Genomic DNA, 22285 nt, shown 5'->3' with positions numbered 1-22285 from the left:
CAGTTTATTGTACTTTTTAGTCTCATTTAGTTGTTCTCTTTGGATGAGACACCAACTTCATATGTACTCTCAGTTTTGGTCTCATAGGCCACTATGGCCTCTTAGAGACATTAATATATCATTTCATTTCATTTCATTTCTCTCTGACCAACCCTTCCTTCTCTCTCTCTCTCTCTCTCTCTCTCTCTCTCTCTCTCTCTCTCTCTCTCTCTCTCTCTCCTCTCCTTCCTCTTTTCTTCATTGTTTCTTCCCTCTCCTCTTTTCTTCTTCAAAACCCTAAATTTTTTAGATTTATCGTTTTTCTCTCTATTTATATCTATCCCTCTATTTATATCTCCTCTATTTATATATTTTACTTTTTTTCTCTATTTATATCACCTCTTCTCTTTCGTATATCTTTTAGGACTCTTTCTGCCTTGTTCAATCTCCTTCCAAGTGATTTTATTTTGGCAATCTATTTCTTCTCTCTCGTGTGTCCTCTTTTTTACATGGCGTCTCCTCAATTCCAAAGAGGGACACGAGTGTCCTTGATATTCAATGGTACCAAGGCAGCTACAGGGACCATTTTGCATGTAGACCCCAGTGTGGATATTGTCCATGGAATTGGTCCGCTTAGTCATGTTAGTGTGTTGATAGAAGATGTTGAAGTGGGAGAACTACCTTTTCCTTTTTCCCTCAAAGATGCAGTTTAATTCTAACTTTAATCCCAAAGGATTTTCTTCAGATAAACATCTACATAACTTCTAACCGTAAGAAAATTCCTATCTTCTTAATATATACAAAGCACTCTATTTTGATTAAATAACAATTTTAATGGGAACGCAGCAAATGCAAGTTTATTCAAGGATTGGCTTTGAAGAGAAGTCATATGGCATGAGATTAAAGCACAGAGTGTAGCCGTCCTTGCAAAAATATCAGAAAAGTACAAGATAATTTTTCCAAATACATTCTTGGAGGACCTTACTAATCTTAAGAGACCGTATTTTGGGAAGCTGTTGGAGGAAATGGTGGGATTCCTAAAGAAACAAGGTGTGGTAGCTTCAAACCCTGCTGTCCTCAAGGCTACCAAGCGTGCTCTGTTCAAGTGCTTAACATTCTACAAAGCTTACTTACTACTTTGTTGTACTCTTATATTCATAAATTCAACAGAAATAATAATGTGTAGATGGATTTGTAAGTGCCATGTGGAGAGATATATTGCAGATGTGCCTTTTCAAATCCTGAATTCTATTGTGAAGCCTAGAAATAATAATGTGTAGATGGATTTGTAAGTGCCATGTGGAGAGATATATTGCAGATGTGCCTTTTCAAATCCTGAATTCTATTGTGAAGCCTAGAAGTCTACGTGACAAATCACATGTTCAAGGCAAGGGCAAAGGTCTTATGAAAGATGAAGGGGATGATGATGATGATGAAAAAGGGGCAAAACTGCCAAAGAAGGATGCAACAAAGGGAAAGAAAAAATTAAAGGCACTACAGGTGTTATGGCTCACCCTAACCCTCCTTGAAACACATCCAACAAGAGATTACCTGGTGAGCCGCAACTATTGTGAGGATCTTTCTAATGGCCAAGCTCGTAACCCTTGAGGTCTCCAAGCTCTACAACTCCTTGAGAAGCAATTCCACCGCGTCTCCCATGAGTGTCGTTACATTGCCACGTTGCACAATGTGTACTCATCCCTTCGCTCACCTCACATCACTCACACACACTCACTAGCATGCATTAGAGAGAGAGATTAGCAAGAGGATTATCAAGAGAAAGAATCTATTGTACAATGGGAGAGTTCTTGTATTATGAGAGATATTCACTTATATACATGGCCATAAGTGTTCACACTCACTTAAGTTGTGGTGGTCGGCCGAGCACTTTAGGCTCATATGAGGCCTAATGCTATTACAATGACTACTCTCATAATATACACATGACGTACATCACTTGGGACTTCATCCTAACTTACTACCACATGCTCTTGAAGCGAAAATTGCCATAAGTATTACATAGGACCATTATGGGCACCCGTCCAAGTTGTAGATTTAGACACCATTACTTCATATCTTGTATGTATGACCTTTTGGTGTATCTACCTTGACTCCTTGATATAAGATAATGGTAGTAGCTCTTGTTAACCGTAATAATGGGTTAACATTACCCCCTTCCTAATGTCGATCACGTCCTCGCCCGTGATCGCGTGTTGAAGACCTTTGTGTGGGGAGAATTGGCCAGTTGATGGCTTATGATGTTGAGTGACGTTCAATGGTCCATGTTCCTCCGGAAGGAATAAGAAAGAGTAGTTTGTAAATGAAAAGGGTAGAGGTTAGCGGAAATTCCTAATAGGGTGGGGGGTTGGGATATTTGTGAATGATTGCATTTTTTATATTTTTGTGAGCCTTTTTTATATTTTTTGCTCACTTTATAATTGACAATCATAAGCAGAGTTACATGGGAATTTGTATTAGTTGAAAAACTAAGAGATGTTAAAAATGGGAGAGAAGAGAAGGAAGGATCCGGAGGAACGTAGACAAAATCATTAGAACGAGATTGTGATCCTCAATTCCTCATCTGATTCGTTGAAGCAAAATAATTCATTTGAATAAATTGGTCTTCGATGAAGTCCCTTCTTGTGGCTAGATTCTTGCCAAATGTTGTTGAATAGGACCTTTTTCTGCATGCTTCTTCCCATGTGCTTTTTATGCTTTTATGTATATTTAAGTGCTCTTATGAAGCAGATATACATGAAGTACAAGAATTGAGTCATATAGACTCTTATTGAGCTGCTCTTGGTGGTGAAGTAGCCACTTGTTGGCGAGGCTTGAAAGAATTATGTCGACTTGTGAGGCTTAGATAGATATCTTCACGAAGGATTATATATCATTGTGTTGTGAAGACGCTAACTTCTATTAGAGAGGTTTGCAATTTGAAAGAAAGTTCCAGACGATGGATTGTACCATTGACCAAGATTTCGCCCACCTTGGCCCCCCATCCAGAGATGTACCTAGAAGTTGTCGATGGTAAGGCATTGGTGCAATTGTCCTCTATGAGTATGTATATGTACTCATGGAGCAGCTGCTACATTAACATAGCCAAAAGAATAGTACGCCATAAACTTTTAAAAGAATGTAATGGTGGCTATTAAAGATCATTGGGAATTGCTTGTGATATTCTACCATTTTTTAGGTAGGATATATGTGTGGCTTCCTTGTGTGTGTGTGTCTCTTTTTGTTTTGTGTTTTTTTTCCTTTTTTCTTTTTTTCTTTTCTTTTTGGTTAACTACCGCCTTGCAAACAACAAGTTCTTGTAGCTACTCTCCTTCTATCGCATAGCATCTGCACTTATGCTTCACATCTAGAGGGGTGAAAAGAGCATTGTGAGTTTGTTTTTTATGCACTCATAAGTCTTTGTTGTAGACATAGGAATTAATTCTTGAATTTGTGGTTCAAGTGTTGTCGAGGCAGTAGGTACAGCTTCTAGTTGGTTACCATTGGGGTTGATTAAACACACAAGATCTTGTGTAGGTGTTGAATGCACGAGAGGAGGTAAGTGGTTTGCTTGGTGTTTCTTGGGCCTCCATTCTTGTTGAATCTTAGGTGAAGTTGTTGGGGTGAAGTCGATGGTGAGGCTGTCTTCACTTTGTTATTTTTTGGCAACCATATGATGGGATTACCATCATAGTATCCTTGTTGTTGAAGCACGTGCACGGGCACCCATCTTTAATGAACATTATAAATTGGTGGCTAATTCCTTTGGTTCTAAGGTTTCTTTCTTTGTGCAAGCTTAGGGGACTTTTTGATGTGCTTGGAAATCCAAGCTTTGGTATTACCTTGGTAGTACCCTTGTGCTTGCAGTAATCTTTTTTGGTACCCACACTTGTTGACTTGTTGAAGTTCTTTGAGAAACCTACATAGGCTTTTGTGGACGGTGTTGTAGAGTACTTTTATTTTTCCTTGGCCTTTGAGTGCTGCGTTAAGGAAGAGGCTTTGATGATTGAGACACCTAAATTGGATTGGTGTCTTTTTAGTAGCCTTGGGCTACAAGTAGATTCTTCTCCACCCACATTTTGATACCATCAAGATACCTTGATTTTGGTTGTCGTGGTGGGGTTTTCTTTTTGAATGAAATTGAAGGAGTGGGGCACTCCTTCACATCGCTTGGCATTGAGATTACGGTTGTGAGACTCATGGAAGTTGTTAATGATGAGGCTAGAGTCTCTTGTGGAGTGGCTTTTGAAGATCAGGGTTTTGAGTATGCAGCCATCTCCTATGGTGAGGGTGGTGGTTGAAGAGGCATGGAATCCGGGGCTTTTCCTTTGAGTTCTTTTTTAGAGGTAGATGATTACACTTGGGGAACTTTTTTAAGAATAGATACTAATTGCAAGGTTGTGGTATTAGACTTATCATGATGTTATGACTAGCTTGAGGGCTAATCAACATGCATTTGTGCTTAACATCATTGCCTGTAGGAAAATCCAACCATACCATGATACAGTCTTCAAGTGGAACCATGCATGTTTCAATTTTTATTTCAGCTTTAGATCCCGTTTCTATTTCATATTCCCATTCACTTTCATCCTCTTTTTGGCTCTCAACTTTTTCATGAGTACCCAATGTGTACAATGGCTCACTTGGTCCTCTGACAATTCTAACTAAGGTCTGCTTGGAGACTTGTGAATCCTCACAGTCCTGTTCTGTGTAGCTCTTAATGTCTTGGTATAACTCATGTTTAGCCTTTAAAGGTGCAAGTGCTGATGCTATGTTGGCTTCACCATGAGAGAAGAGCACTCCTCCAAATGAGGATTTGAGAGACAGCTTTAATTTTGTAAGGGATTCCTTGGGTTTACAAGGTTTTGCTTTCTCTTGTGGTTTCTACCTTAAAGCACGTTCTTCAACCCATTTCGAAGTGTTTTCTTTTGCATTCTTTTTTACTGTTTCTCGTGCCTTGGCTTGCAAGCGTGTAAGCACATTCAAGGGTACCGTGGACAATTGTTCATTTTATACACTTAAGATGTTAAGAGTTGTATTTTGTGAGACAGGTTACAATGAAGCAACTCACCTTGGGCAATCTTGGAATATGTGATCGATGCCACATCGTTCACATATAGGGGTTGCAAGGTGTCAGTGATTATGGACATGGAAGTATTCCAAACTGTGCAATCTGCCACCTTGTGTGGTCCACGACAATAGAAACGCTGAAGTGTTTGCTTAACTGCTTCCTAATAAGCAGTTTCTACGCTTTGGACTGTTTTTGTTTGGTGCACGGGAGATGGAGGTTTTGAGTTAGTTGTAGATGAATTGGGACATTGGGATGTGCCATGACCAAAGGTTTTGCAATATATGCAGTATAGAAAAATAGATGCTTTGTATAATGGGGATTGGGATGGTCGTAGTGATTGCACTGGACACAAGGCATTTTGCTCATCACTTGGAGAGGCATTAAGGATGTCTAGTTTTGGAGGAGCTCATCCTCTCCTAGAGATGTTGGTTGTAAGTTTTTAAGCAAGGTTGCACAGAATTCAAGGAATGATAATTCTGAGATCAATTTTTCTTTAGCCATTACTTCACTTGGTTTAGATGAGGAACATCTCGTATCGTGATCATCTTCCATCATGTTATCTAAGCGTATTGCTTCTTTACAACATTGATCGAATGTTTCCAGATTTACAATGATCAAGTTGTGCAAGCTGTTATTCTTTAAGCCCATCACATAAAACATGTCTTTAATTGAGAATCATTTAATTTTTCCCATGCCTCACATCGTGAGTCCAAGTTTTTTATCCAAAGGATAAAATATCTAATGGTTTCATTTTGTTCATGCTCAATTGAATAGAGTTCTTTCGGTGCACTCCACCAATCACTTGTCTTGAAAAGGTTGTTTTCAAGGTCCTAAAGTTTTTCTTGATTGCAGCCATCAATGTGATGAACCATTAGCTAGTCTTTCCCACTAAAAGCAAAGGTTCAATGCATGTACCTTAGTGGGGCAGTTGGGATTTCCAAAGGCTTCGCATCTTTGTTCAAACATTTGTATAAAATGAACAGGATCAGTTGTTCCATCGTATTTGCCCATGATTTTGGAAATCTGTAAGGCTATATTTTTGTATGAATCACTGAGGCCACATGTGAGTGCTAATGTGGGTAAGGACTCACTTAGTCCTTGGGCAACCCCCCTTCCTAGATTAGTCAGTATGTCCAAGGTGTGAGCATCTAGGGGTTGAAGAGGATTTGTGGGAATGTTTGGCAAAGGACCAAAGCCTCTGGTGGGATTGAAGTGACAAGGGGTGCAAAACCTGATGACACGCTTATTGTCAACATGGCAAATGGTATTGGGAGACGCATCTAGGACACAGATCTCAATGGCTAAAAGATGTCAACCATTGGGTTCAATGAGGGTGTCGGCCCATGTAGTCACTTTATTGTTGCCATACGCTGCCAATTGCTTCTTTGATGAGCAAGCACTTTTTTTTCCCTTTTTAGGTTTTCTTACAGCTCGTTATAGCCTCAAGAGGCCTGGCATACCCTTCATTGGGTCAAATGAGTGTCCATTTGCCCTAATTAGCTTAAGCATTATACGCATATGAACGACCTCTTAGAGATATTTTTCGACAAAAGTGCATGCTAGTAGCATCCCAAATGGAAGAGGAAGTCTCAAAACCTATTTTCCATCACTGTCTGAAGTTTTTCTAATGAAGACTTTCCATGTTTTACAACCCGTTTTTGAAGGTGTTTCAAAAGAAATTTGGAAAAACTCTGTATGAGGGAGTTGTAGTATTTTTGGAGTACTGTAACTTTGTCTCTCGAAGTTTTTCGTCGTGAGTTTGTCGTTTAGACCCTCAAAAAGTAGCTTAAATATGGTTTGCAATAATTTTTGCACTGTTTTGGGTGATTTTTAGTGCTTTAAGGATCGTTTTTTGCCTCGATTTTTGGGTCAAGTTTTTGAGGCTAAAATGATGGATTTTGCCCTCAAACGCTCAAGACCAATTTCAAAGAGCTCGATGCTCGCTTTTCATGAGCACTAGTGCGCGTTCATCGGGTTCACGGTTTAAGAGATACGAGCCTACAAACACGGTTTTTTTTCTAACGGGCCTCCTTTCACGACTTGAAACGAACTTCATGAATTTTATCAAATTTGATTTTTTTCACAAGGGCTGTTTCACAACGTGAAAGTTGAGAAATGGTTCATGGCGTGAAACACGTGGCTTATGGATTTTATTTATTTATTTTTTGGCATGAGGCCTTAAGGCGTAAAATCCTTAAGGCGTGATTTTTTTTTTTGGCATGAGGCCTTAAGGCATGAACTTTTTTTATTTTTTATTTACGTGAGGCCTTAAGGCTAATGAAGGGTGTAAGGGGGTGTCATAAAAGGATTGACTTTTTTTAATTCCCACTTGCCTTTTTGGAAAAAATGCCAATATCTTCCTAATTTAAAATTCAAAAAATATCCCCCCCTAAACAAGGAAATTCAAATTTTCCTCTAAACCCAAAAAATAAAAAATAAAAAATTCCATGAGCCACATGTTTCATGCTATGAACCATTCCTGAACTTTCACATCGTGAAACGGTCCCTGCAAAAAAAAAATAATAATAAAAATCACACCTTAAAGCCTCATACCGAAGAAAAGAAAACTTTCACGCCTTAGGCCTTATGCCAAAAAAACTTTAAACCCTTAAGATTTCACACCTTCAGGCCTCACACCCAAAAAAAAACTTTCACACCTTAAGGCCTCATGCAAAAAATAAAAATAAAAAAAATCATTGGCAAATATCTTCTCATTCAATGCTCATTAGCCTTAATGAGTTATGAAAAAAGTAACTATGAATTAATCAAAGATTAATCTTCCCACTAATCTTTCTCTCTTTTAGACTAATCAAATATTCTAATTAACCACTAATCACTAATTAATTTACACCATTGAGCACATCATTGGATAGAGCATGGAATTGCTAAGTTATATACATCAACTAATGTGTAGATTAATTTATAATTAGAGATTAATTAAACTCTTAATTTTAGTCTCTTCTCTTTATGCAAAATTAAGTAAAAGAGAGAGAATTTCATCCAATTGATGAAGAAATTGATGCAATTTGGTGTTTTGATGCATCTAGATGCTCTTAAAACACTCAAAAACATTAACTTCGATCTCTCACATAATCACGTTTGATCCCAAAAAAACACATTTTCTAATCTTTTTACCTCTTGAACTGGATTAATCACCCCTTAATGACAAAAACCAACCAATTAAGAAAGATTAGTCAATTTCAAGAGTATTTTACCGATTTTGGAAAATTTTTCAATGATTAAGCTACTCCTAATGCTTACTAACACTTTAATGCATATAATTCAACCAAAAAACACACAAATCAAACAAAAATTATTAATTCTAGCTCTATATTTAACTCTAAAGAGAGCTAAAAAGCACTAAAAATTACATTCTATTGCATTGTTTAATGCAATGGATGCAAACTAAACCTAATACACACTATGTGCAATCCCTAGGAACATTAAAAACCATGTTAACAACAATAAAATCAATGATTTAAGCTAAAAATTAAGCAAAAAAAACATTCTTTATAAAATAAAAAAGAGATCTATTCTACACCAAATCACACACAAATCTCCATCAAAACCACATCTTTTTCATGGGAAACCATTAATCAAGACAATGGGCAATAAGTAATGTGTAGATTAGAGAAAAAAATTAGAAAAAGCCAAGGGATGACTCCTCGACAGAGACGCCAAAAATGTTATGGCTCACCCTAACCCTTCTTGAAACACATCCAACAAGAGATTACCTGGTAGATATTTCCAATTGCCAAGCTCGTAACCCTTGAGGTCTCTAAGCTCTATAACTCCTTGAGAAACGATTCTACCATATCTCCCCTGTGAGCGTTGTCACACCGCTGCATTGCACTACGTGTACTCGACCCTCCTCTCACGTCACATCACTCACACACACTCACTAGCATGCATTAGAGAGAGATATTAGTAAGGGGATTAGTAAGAGCAAGACTCTATTGCACAATGGGAGAGTTCTTGTATTATGAGAGATATTCAATTATATACATGGCCAAAATTGTGGCGATCGGACACTTTAGGCTCATAAGAGGCCTAATGCTATTACAATGACTACTCTCATAATATATACATGAAGTACATCACTTGGGACTTCATCCTACGCTCTTGAAGCAAAAATTGCCATAAGTATTACATAGGTCCAGTACGGGCACCTATCCAAGTTGTAAATTTGGACACCATTGCTTCATATCTTGTATGTATAACCTTTTAGTATATCTATGTCGACTCCTTGATATAAGATAATGATAGTGCTCTTGTTAACCCTAAGAATGGGTTAAAAACAGGAAGAGGATGACTCTAATACCTGTCCATCAAAATATGAAGCGATTTTAATGATAGCACTCACAAGATTAAGGCAACCCCAAAAGTTGAAGAAGTGGGTCATGCAATAACACAAGCAAGGCACTCTTTTAATTGTGGTTCATTGGTATTATTGTTATATTTTTAAGATACTAACATAGATTAAGTTATGGATTCAAATAAGCTTGGCAAGAGGTGAAGCACGAAATGTACCATTGTTGTGACATATTAATCCACCTAGCTTAGGTGACCTAACCCCAATCCAAATGAGTTTGCAAGGTATGATTTTATTGGTAATGAGAATGTAATGTATTTGTGTGGTACATACACTTACAAAATGTACACTTTGTAGGAATGTCTCGTCGTACCATGACAGTAGTCCTCAATGTCCTGAGTGAACACATCAAAGTGCTAGTTCCTCTGCCGTTATAGAAGCCTTAACGTTAACAGGTATAATAATCAATTGTGGACCACATGTGAAAGGATTGTAAAGGTATGTCTTTTATATCCTATAATAACAATTGATGTATAACTCTACTCATTCAACATGGTGTGGTGGGACGTCATTCTACAAAGATGAAGGCATTTGTTGGGGATCCTTTGAAGACAGGCCATGCAATTCTGAACCAGGAGTGTCCACAAGAGCTGGACACTTGAGACGGCTTCCTCACAGTCGTTCACTCTCACATCCAGCTCTTCTCTGGTCGCTGTCCTCTCCTCTCTGCAGCGCCTTTTTCCAAGAAGTCTCTTTCCTGCAAGGCGGCCACTTCCTTTGCCTGCAACTCTTCTCGCTCACCAGCCTCTGCACAATGACTCCAGCACGACCCCCAGCACCAGGCGGCAACTCCACTTGTTGCAGCTCTTCTCTCTGCACCTACGGCTGCACTCCAGCCACTCTCACCTGAGAGCCTCTTCTCCCAGAGGGCGATTCTTCTCTGTCGCCAGCCACACATGCGCACCCAGAGCCTTTTTGCACAAGGCCGCTACCTGCAGCGTCTCTACAGTGCCTGTACTTAGGATTCATTGGGTAGGGACGTTGCTGGACTAGTTTAGCAGTGCTAATCATTGGAATCGTGTGTTGAACCACCGAGGGTGGAACACCCTTCATATCATGATATGTCCAAGAAAATATGTCCTTGAATTCTTTAAGAAGCTTCTTAAGTGCAACTTCTTCCATCTTGGTTGTTGCCTTGATATCCCAAGCTCATCTACATCTTCATCTATGGCAGTACATCATGAGCTTGAGAGGGGCTGTTGAGATTCAAGCTCGATGTCAGTGTGAGCCAGCTATGCTATGTGCTGGCATGTTAGGTAGGAGCATGTGTGAGACATAAATGACCGCGTGTCCAGCTGGTCATAGTGTGTGGACATTAGCTAGGGTTAGACGTGTGTGGACACAACTCATAGTGTGTGGACATTAGCTAGGGTTAGACGTGTGTGGACACAACTCATAGTGTGTTGTGTGTATTATGGGTTAGTGCTTTATGCATTGTGTGTGAAGGGAGATGGCTTCCCTCTATGGTTAGGGTCTATGGTTAGGGTTTGCAATATACATTAGGGTTTACTCCTGTGTGTGTGTCTCCTCCCCCTCTACCGTTCTTTCAACATGGTATCAGAGCCTTGTGCTGTTTATTAGGGTTTATGAGTGAGTGAGTGAAGAGGGAGAAGAAGCTGTGAAGAGAAGCTGTGAAGCTTGCCATTGGGGCTGTGAAGCTTGGAGCACACCAATTCTTATCAGATCTGAGAGCTTGGCCTACCGGGTAAGGTCTTCTAAACATCCTTGAGCGGATTGCAGGTGATACACGCAAAAACAAAGCAATTTAGAGCAACTCAAAGCAAAGCAAATTTTTGGTTTTGGAAGCTTTCCATTAAAGCTTGGAAGCATTGATGTATGGTGGAAATATATGTAAATCTGGCAAAACAAACATGTATCTGACAAGGAGAGATGTATTGGCAACTCCTATGCAAGCCCTATACTGATTTTGGAGCAATTTGAATGCATTTGAATGAGTGAAAAACTCTGGTTTTTGAGCTCTCACAAAACAGAGAAAAAGGAGTCAAGATTTGATGCATTTGGAGCATGGTTTTGGCTAAAATCAAACCATTGATTGGTTACACACATACCCAAGTGTGTTGGGCACCTATATCCATCTTCAATTAACACTTAAACAACTCCCAAATCCCTCAAATGTAGGCGGCGCAGACTGCACAGAGAAAACAGAGCAGAATTTTGATATAATTGAAGCGAGAAGGTCAATTTCTACTTGGTTGCTTGATACATTTCAAAATTTCTTTAGCAATTGGTTGCTATACACATTGGAGAAGAGGGCTACATGGTTGGTTTGATCAATTATGCTTAATTGAGCTGGGAATGAGCTGATTAAACAGGCTGTCCACTGGTTGCAGAGAAACAGAGTCATTTTAATTGAGCAATTAATCTTTGGTCTTAAACAATTGGACAAATTACTCTTACATGGAGTTGATGGACACTATTGCTAAGCTAATGAATTCCTGGTTGCTCAATTTGGACAAATATTGAAGAAATTAGAGCCATTTTACTACTGGTTTTTCTGGTTTTTCCCAAAACAGAGAAAGGGGTTTTTAGAAATTGATATGTACACATGTCAGATGGTGTTGATATTCAACATTGAGGTTGTTTAGGTGTCAATGTAAGTTACCCATACTTGATTGCACCACTACATTGTGATTTGGAGCCTTGGAAAGCATATCAAAGCAGGGTATCTCGGACTGCGTGAGACAGTTCATTTTGGATGCGTACAGGTTGATTTTCTACATCAAATTTGAAGATTGTTGGCTACTTTGGAGTATCTGGAACACTCATTGGAGTGTGGTTGAGCTGAGGAAGGCTCGATTACAGATTTGAAGTGTGCAGAAGGTGTATGCATTGAGCAAACATGTCGGATAATCCAGTACAGATTGTTGGTGAAAAGCTGGATAGGAAGAACTTCCAGGCATGGAAGTACAGGATAAAAAGTTTCTTGAAAGGAAAAGGTTTTTGGAATCTCATTACAGGTGCCTGAGCCCCGACAACCTACACAGCAGCAGGTTATTGCTCATAAGCAATGGTCAGAAAGAGCATTCAAAGTGCTGCATTATCTGTCTATATGTATTTCTGATGCTATGCTCATACACATACAGGATGCTGAGAATCCCAAAGATGCATGGGATACTTTGGTAAAGATATTTGATACAGACAGGAGTGCTCGCAAGTCTCAGTTGCGACAGCAGATACATAATGTAAAAGGAGCATCCATGACTATGTGTAAGAAATAAAGAAGTTTGCAGATGCATTGGCAACAATAAATGCCCCCATGCCTGATGATGATTTGGTGGATATTACCTTGCGTGGTCTTGGCAAGGAATATAAATCTTTTGATACATCTATCTCAGTGAGGAGTACAGGTTTACCAGACTTTGATGAGTTGGTTTCCCTCTTGCTTGTTGAGGAAATCAAACTCAGTGATTCATTTCTGGATGCATCTACTAGCCATGATGATAATGGCAAAAATCAGGCTTTCTATTCTCAAAGAGGCTTTAGAGGCAGGGGGAGATTCACATCACGTGGACGTGGTGGTAATGGTCATGGATGGCAGGACAGGTCATCACAACAGAATTTTCAGCCTTCATATGGTGCTAGAGGTGGTCGTGGATATGCACCTCAAAGAGGCAGAGGTAATCCTCGTGGTAGAGGACGTTGGCAAGGCCAACAAACATCTATGCAAGATGTGGAATGCCATTATTGTGGGAAATATGGTCATATGGCGAGAGATTGTTTCCGCAAACAAAATGATTTGAGAGGGGGTAGAGCACAACGTGGTGGTCATTATGGTGGAAATTATGCACAACATGGTGGAAACTATGCATCAAGCAGTAATGATGGCACTGCAAATCGCCATGAAACATGTTGTGGGATCAATGATGACAAATGCTGAGAATGATGATACTTGGTATATGGATTCTGGAGCATCAAACCATATGACGTGTCATGGTGAATGGTTTGAGCATATGAAGCCTATGGAAGTGAAAGGCTATGTGGAAACAGGAGATGATACTCAGCATGCCATTACACATGTTGGAAGTGTACCATTGGTTATGCACAATGGTCAAACAAAGTCCATGTCAGATGTATTATACGTGCCTTCTATCACAAAAAGCTTGGCCTCAGTTGGTCAAATGGTGGAACAGGGATTACAGGTTCGTTTCAACGAGCATGGTTGCTTCGTTGAGGACTTCAAACATGGATGTAGAGTCTTGCTAAAGGCAAGAAAGAAGGCAGATTGTTTAAGCTGGATGTTGGAATTCCTGAGTTAAAATCAGCCATGTTCTCTAAAAGCAGGAATGTGGTACAGGACATTGATATGTGGCATAAGAGGATTGGACATGTCAATATACATAGAACTGACCAATCAAACTCAACTATATATTCTTAGCCCTTTTCTTTCATTAGGGATTAGTGACAAATTTCCTTATGCATTGGATTGAGGGGAACACAAGTTTTGTTCCTTCCTAAAGGCTTCTTATAACCATAATGATAAGAATAGAAAATGCTTAGAGGAAAGATAGAAGCTAAACTTGTCTCTTTGTTAGCTACATCATCTTCTACCATCGATCCACGAATTTGCTAAGATCGTAGCTCGCTTGTACAACCTCATAAAGGTTGACTCAAAATCGCTTATACAAATCGCAAATTCTTGGAACGAAGAAGGCAATTCAAAGGCATGCAGCACTAGGAAATGTTTAGAAGTTTGGACACTATTTGGTAACTTTTTCCATTTTTATATGAACCACTAGGCTCTATTGCATCTCATCAACAAAGCTGGTGATTCAAAGCTGCGCCACTTAATGTCAAAGAATTTGATTTCAAGATTATCACTAAACTTGCAAGAAACCTAGCAAGACTCACTTCAAGGATGAATGGTAGGATATCATATCCTACTTGATTATTGGGACTTTCTCAAGGGGGAAAAAAGGCTGTTGTGCTGAAACCCCAATGCTATAGCTTTATAAGTGCTCTTTGCTACATATGAGAACCTAATTGTGATGTAATGGCATTACTATGAGAAAGATGCACACATCCAAGGATCCTTGATAGTAGTTGTTGAGTTTTGTGCACTCAAGTTGGAATAAGGGCCAGCTATATATAAGTGAATTTTTCATGAGATGAAAACACACTATTGAGTCTTCTTGCTTTGTACTTCCTCTTGTGTATGGTGTGAGAGGAAGTTGATATTGGTGCATGTTCCTTTGTAATTGCTATGTGAGAGAGAGCAGGAAGTGAGAATTGGTGGCTTGTAAGCATGATAATGGTGATGAGACTCAAGGAGGTGGAGCTACAAAAGTAATGCTTGTTACTTTACCATTGCTTCTCCTTGTAAGCTTTCTTTTCCCTTTACCATTTCTCTATGTGTGATGTTGAGAAGTAGATAAGGGATGAGTGGAGAAGGTTTAAGGAGAGAAAAAATATGTATTTGTTAACACAATTTTCTTTTGGGGAAGAACTAGCTACCGTTTAGGAAAGTTGTTCCTCTACACTCTACTCCTTGTGGTAAATACATACTCTGGCCTAACCCCTTATGATAAAATATATACCCTGCCCCTTATTGTTAAAACCCTAAGATCTCTCTAGATAATTGTTATGCATAAACATGCATAAATCAGGCATAAACTCAACCACCCAACCACCCCCGAGCCCAAGGGATGCACATACTCTACTCCTTGTGGTAAATACATACTCTGGCCTAACCCCTTATGATAAAATATATACCCTGCCCCTTATTGTTAAAACCCTAAGATCTCTCTAGATAATTGTTATGCATAAACATGCATAAATCAGGCATAAACTCAACCACCCAACCACCCCCGAGCCCAAGGGATGCACACATGAATAATAATGAAATACATCATACCTCTACCTTGATATCCCATACCATCAAGAGTTATAACTCCAATCTAATAGCATGTAGCTAAAGTGTGAAATGGTAGATGAGTAGATATGGACCTCTACACAAGAGACCATAGCCCAAGCCTCAAAGCCTCCAAGCCCCCAAGCCCCCTTGAGTGTGCCCCATGCCCCTATTATATAGGAGGGCCCTCAAATGACTCTTGACTTTCCATTTCCCATGTGTGACCCTTGGATGCCTGACCCTAACCTTAACCCTTAAGGTTAGTCCTAGCCCATGCTCCACTAGAGCTTGTTCCCATGCTCCCATGCTCACAAGCCTAATGTGGGTTAGCCTCCTAGTATATGCACACATAATGTGTATATAACATAGCACACATAATGTACATATAACATACTTCCCCTCTCTCAAAACATTGCACTCTTGCAATGAAAAAAAGGAGAACTGCGCTGAATAATCTCAACCGACTCCCAAGTCGAATCCTCAATTTTTCTATCTTTCCACCTAATTTTAACCTTAGGGATTAGTCAACTACAAAGTTTCCTTTCCCTGAATTCAAGTACCTTATCAGGTTCATGTGGAACATAGGATAATTCATCGACTTCAACGAGTTCTTGAGGAGGTCCCAGTTTCCCTTTCAATTTATCGATATGAAAGACTGGATGAACTCTAACAATTGGAAGTAGTTTTAGTTCATACGCAACCGTGCCAATCCGATGTGCCAATCTGATGTATAACTCGAAATGGACCACAATATCTAGGAAATAAATTCGAGCATTTTTTCATTGACAAAGTCTGAGAATCTTTAGGAACATTAAAATAAACCAACGCTCCTGGTTCAAAAGACCAAGATGAGCATCCCCTATCAGCATAAAACCGTGCCCTATCATGAGCACTCTTGATAGAATCCCGAGCTTCGGTCAGCATTTCCTGCATATCTCGCAAGAAATCCCTCGATGCATCAAGCTCGATGTCCTTAAGACATGTCCTTAAGACCGACATCAATAGGTTGATACCCATACATAAGTATGTACGGACTAAAACCAATAGCCGTATATTTAAAACTGTTATAGGCAAATTCCATCATTGAAAGATATTTTTTTCAATATGATGATTTTCTAGAGACATATGCACGAAGCATATCCTCTACAATCTGATTCATACACTTTGTTTGCCCATCAGACTACTGCGGATGATCAGAGCAATTCACATTCAAAGTAACTTCCTCGTTGTAAACCTTTTGGAATAAAGTAGGAAAGCATGGCATTATAACAGTAGAAACCAGGGATTCATCGGTGCCCCGACATGCCCACATCTGCATATGGAATAATTGACGTCTCGAGTTACCCATATCAACATAGAGAGTCATCAACGTCTCGATAAGTTACATATGTCCATCCGTAAACAATCAGGCTGACTATATAAATCACCTAAAGTACAGAACTAGAGAAAGAAATGCCAACAAAGGAAGAATCCAAATTTCCTTATCCGAACACAACAAGATAAACTTGTTTGAACTCTAAAGAAAGAGATTTCAACAAGTGAAAATGCCGGATGAGATTACCCTCATCTCACGACATGCAGGCTATAGATAAAAGAAATTTATCTAGAGAATGCCCACAATATAACTTCTAGTGAATTTAGAAAATAAGATTGTCTTTGAATGTTGAGGTCAACATGCTAAGTGATGTAAGCAAAGCAACAATCTTGAGTCCAAATTATCCCATAAGATAATATATGTGAGGGATCACTCTAGCGTCCCATACCACCATGATACCACCCATACATACCTTAACAATTTGAAACTCCCTAGTATGTTGTCTAGAAAAATATGAATAAAATCCTGTATAAAAGGAATAAAATGGCCTTATCCAGACTTTCACATACTAAACCTGTCTCTATATACTTGAGACTACATCAAGGAATAACTCATTCTGAGTACATCATTAGAAAAGAAATTGAATTATTGGCGCCTTTCTAATGATAACAACCCAAAACACAATAAAGTTAGGGTAGAAAAATAACTCACCTAGATATATAAGCAACTAGGTATTCGAGTTGGAATATATACAAGAGTATAAGAAATATACTCCAAAATTATGTGCAAAAAATGAAGGCAAATGCTACCTTCAAAGCACATGTAATTATTCAAAAGATCAAAAGATCCTTATAAAACCATGGATAAAAGAAGTTTCTTAAATCCATAAAAAACATAGTTGATCATAAAAATCAATGCATGGACATAAATCATGCCAAAAGAGGCATTAAAATTGGTGGCCAACTCATCAATCCGGAGTATATGAACGTTGTGTTGTTCAAATAAAACTCCAAAGTAAGAAAGTAAAACACGTGTGTAGCACTCAATAATAAACCCCTAGACACAAGTGATCTAGGCAGCACCTGATGAGTCCATATAAAACTTGGAAAACATCCAATAAAATCCACCAAAACAAACCGATCAACTAACCCATGATAGAATTTCTCTTAGCCTTAAGAAATTAAGCACAATCCACACTTAAATAAGTGCAAAATAAATTATCATGGAAAAGTGTCAAAGGTGAAACACACTTTGAACGTAAATTATAGCCATCAAAAGAAATTAAGGAACATGTCCAAAAAGAATGGCTAAACAATGGTAAAAAATCATGAATACATCGTTTAGAATTAATCTAAACATAAATATGCATTAATACGAGGTATAATCGTATTAATAATATACGAATAACCCGCATCTTTCTAATGTCAGCACGAGAAAACGTACTTCAACATTAAATAACCCTCGAAAATATTAAATTCTCGAGAAAAAGAATTATCATGATTTTTTCTTAATTTTACCTAATTTTCTAGGACCTCAAAATATAATAATTTTGAATTCCACTAAACCTATCTTATGGCATTCCAAACCTATATTTTTTTCAGAAAATTTTTAGCAATTTAATTTGCCAAAATACCATTGATATTTAAAAAATACCAATTTTTAGGATTTCTAAAAATAATATCTAGAATATTCCTTTTTTTTAGAATCCCCTCGTTCACGAAATTTCCAATTCCGCCCGACAATTCTCAAATCCAATAAAAATTTATAATTTTAATGGATTTTTCTAATTTTTTGGATCAAAAAATATATTTTTAAAGGAATTTGAATGGCCGCACAGGCGCCCGAATGGACACACCACATGCCAAACACCAACCCCACATTTTTTCAAAATTTTAAATAACCTTTGTCTAATTTTTCACTAATTTTCAAGAATTTTTTAAAATTTTTAAATTACCCCGAACGCATTTAGAATACGAACGGTCAAAATTTTTTGGAATTCCAACGGTTTTCCTGGAATACGGAAAGCCAAAATTTTTGGAAAAATGAAAAGACAAAAAAAAATCAGAATGTGAAAGGTCAAAAGTTTCCGAAATACGGAAGGTCAAAAGTTTTTTCGGAATTCGGAAAGCCAAAAGGTTTCGGGAAAACGGAAAGCCAAAGGTTTTCTGGAAGTTGAAAAGCCAAGAAATTTCAAGAAGAAATTTTTAGAGAATTTTTTCCTCAAATCCCCTATTTTTCAGTATTTTACAGGCTTTTTTTTAAAGCTTTTTTTTGAAATATTATCAAAAAGTTTTTTTTTAAATAAAAAACTCATTTTTTTAAAAAAAATAAAAATGCTTTTTTTAAGCTTATATTAGAATTTGTTTTTTTTTGGGGGGGGGCGTTTTTTTCGCCGGCTGCTGTGCGCAGCCCCCCCTCCCGCCGCCTGCGCGTAGAACTGAGAGATGTGAGAGAGAGACTCTCTCGTCTCCCCTCTCTCCTTCCATTCCTCTCCATTTCAATCTTTCTCCTCCAATCTCTTCTCTCTCTCTCTCTCTCTCTCTTAATCAGAGAGATTAACTTTAATCATGATTAAAGTTTTCAATTAAACTTTTTTTAATCATAATTATCATTAATTATGATTAATGTTAAAAAAAACATTTTAAAGAGATTTTCTCACGAAAAAAAGAAGAAAAAATTAGATTTGAGAGGCGGAGAGAGTCCCACGCTCTCATGCATCAACTCACTGTCCCCTACTGAATTTCAGTAGAAATTGATAGAAATTTGATCGCATTCTCGTGGAAAAAACCCGCAAAAATGTATAAAAATATATTTTTAAATCAAAAAATGCTCAAAAATTTTCTTTAAAAAATAGAAAAAAATTTCTAAAAATTCTAGAAATTCAGGGAATCCATTCTAACAAAAATATCCACCATAAACTCTATGGTATTTTTGTTAAAAAAATCCATTAATGCTCGATTTTAATCATAAAAAATAGGAAAAAATAGCATTAACTCACGAAATTTCCCTGCAACGTCGATTCGTCCATTGAATTGTAGTTACACACGTTCCAATCACCATATCGATGATCCACGTGCAATTCATAAACACAAATCAACAAAATAATATTTTTATTAGTAAATATTAAAATTTACTTTAAAAAATCAACAACAATTAAATAGAGATAGCTCTGATACCACTATTAAAACCCTAAGATCTCTCTAGATAATTGTTATGCATAAACATGCATAAATCAGGCATAAACTCAACCACCCAACCATCTGCGAGCCCAAGGGATGCACACATGAATAATAATGAAATACATCATACCTCTACCTTGATGTCCCATACCATCAAGAGGTATAACTCCAATCCAATAGCATGTAGCTAAAGTGTGAAATGGTAGATGAGTAGATATGGACCTCTACACAAGAGACCATAGCCAAAGCCTCAAAGCCTCCAAGCCCCCAAGCCCCCTTGAGTGTGCCCCATGCCCCTATTATATAGGAGGGCCCTCCAAGTGACTCTTGACTTTCCATTTCCCATGTGTGACCCTTGGATGCCTGACCCTAACCTTGACCCTTAAGGTTAGTCCTAACCCATGCTCCACTAGAGCTTGTTCCCATGCTCCCATGCTCACAAGCCTAATGTGGGTTAGCCTCCTAGTATATGCACACATAATGTGTATATAACATAGCACACATAATGTACATATAACACTTATGGTAAATACATACTCTCACATGCCATTTATGTATTCTACCCCTTATGATGGTAAATACATACTCTCACATGTCCCTTATGGTGGTAGATACATACTTTTGATCATATTTGGCTTGCTCTTTGAATGAATTTGGATAAGATTCGAAGCATTTCATCTATAATATAAGAAAGGTTAATTTGTCCATGAGATGTTAACCTACATGATGTGCTAGCATTATCTAAATCACTCTCATGGTCACTTGCCATACATGCAACATTTTATCTTCTTTTATTTGTAGCTATAGGCTTAGCATTAGAACCTATCGTTTGCACTAGGTTTTTCTCTTTTCCAATGCCATTGCTTAGAAGTGCAACTTTCAATGTATGTGTATAAGTGTCTTTGTTGTTAGTGCACCTTTGTGAACAAAGGACATACCTATACACATTAAAAATACAAAGTTTTCTTTAGGGTACTTAAGGGAGATGATGTGGCACTTAGAAGGGTTAAGTTGGTGAGGTGAGTGGTGTATGTAGTGAGAAAGACAATAGGAGAAGTGGATGCACAACAACCAAACATTATTTGTATAGTTTTTTCACGTGTAGAAGCTTCTAAGACTCGGCTTTTCACTGTTTTGGGAATTTCTCATGAGGACTCCTTTCTTTGTTCTTGCATAAAATGATGTAGTTTTTGGAAGTACAATGTTTACACCTAGTTGTACACACAAGATACAAGATATCTTCAACTTCTTTTACAATCTGAAATTAAGAACATAATAAATTATTATTATTGATTCTAGTTTTGAAAATTGTATTCTCTTAATCTATATGAATGTAAAAATTTCATAGGATCGATGTTGATTTGTCCAATTGCTTTCTATCAATCTATGTGACATCGAGATTAATGTTGCTTTACCAATGACATCCTCTCTTTTTTCAAAAGCCTTCTTTTTTCAAAAGCCTTCTTTTTTCAAAAGACCATTTGTACTTATCTAATCTCTCAAAATAAGAAACAGGAAACAATATCATTTGACGTTAGATTAAGCCAATTACATTCTCTTTACTTATGGTTTTGTACTATCATGTTGTACAAATGATTATAAACACAGCCCTAGGACGGCCTCATGGTGACTAAGTGACACATCATGAATCAGGAGGGATCTATGGTTGGAAAGAGGTGTCGTGATCGAGATTTGATTTGCACCGTTGGATTCCCAGGTGAACTACGAGTGAAGTGTGGGTAAACTTGGGGTGAACTTGCAAGGTGAACTAGGGAGACCTTTTCCGACAAGAAAGTGAACTAGGGAAACATTTTCCAGTAAGAAAGTGAACTAGGGACCAAAATATCAAGATTTAAATTTAAAAACACTCTCCAGGGAAAGTATAGCATAGTGGTTAGATATTGAAAGCTTGAACGGATGGTTTCAAGTTTGAATCCTCTTTTGCATTGAGCTCAACCCCTTCAAAATTTTCCAAGTCCCAAAAATCTTGAACGGATGGTTTCAAGTTTGAATCCTCTTTTGCATTGAGCTCAACCCCTTCAAAATTTTCCAAGTCCCAAAAATCCCCATGGTATACCCTGAGTTCACCTCTAGTTCACTTGCCTGACGGGAATCCGATGGAGGCAAGATCGTGATGCCATGGAGTAAGAAGGATCGATGCCATGCAAAAGGCCAAAGTCGAGGGGTTTATAAATATGCACTGGGCTGGGAATCGAACCCGAATCGCTATCGTGGCAGGGTACTATTCTACCACTAGACCACCAGTGCTTGTTGATTCCGATGCGAGAATTTAATTATATGATGCGGACGCTATAACATCTCAATCGACGTTTGAACCTTCGACACCATGATCTCTCGCAGGATGCGACGAGTCCTCTCAAGATGGTTCCCTTTGAAAGCTCCTTATGTGCAGATTATTTACATAGGTCAGCGATGGCATCTCAACGCAGACCTCATGAGTAAAGCATCTTGGATACCATCCTCACTTCTTAGAGGTTGTACA

Source organism: Cibotium barometz, chromosome 35 (assembly GCF_041138505.1).
Source record: "Cibotium barometz isolate CiBa-2024 chromosome 35, ASM4113850v1, whole genome shotgun sequence".
NCBI lineage: Eukaryota > Viridiplantae > Streptophyta > Polypodiopsida > Cyatheales > Cibotiaceae > Cibotium > Cibotium barometz.
Note: the sequence above shows the minus strand (reverse complement) of the source record.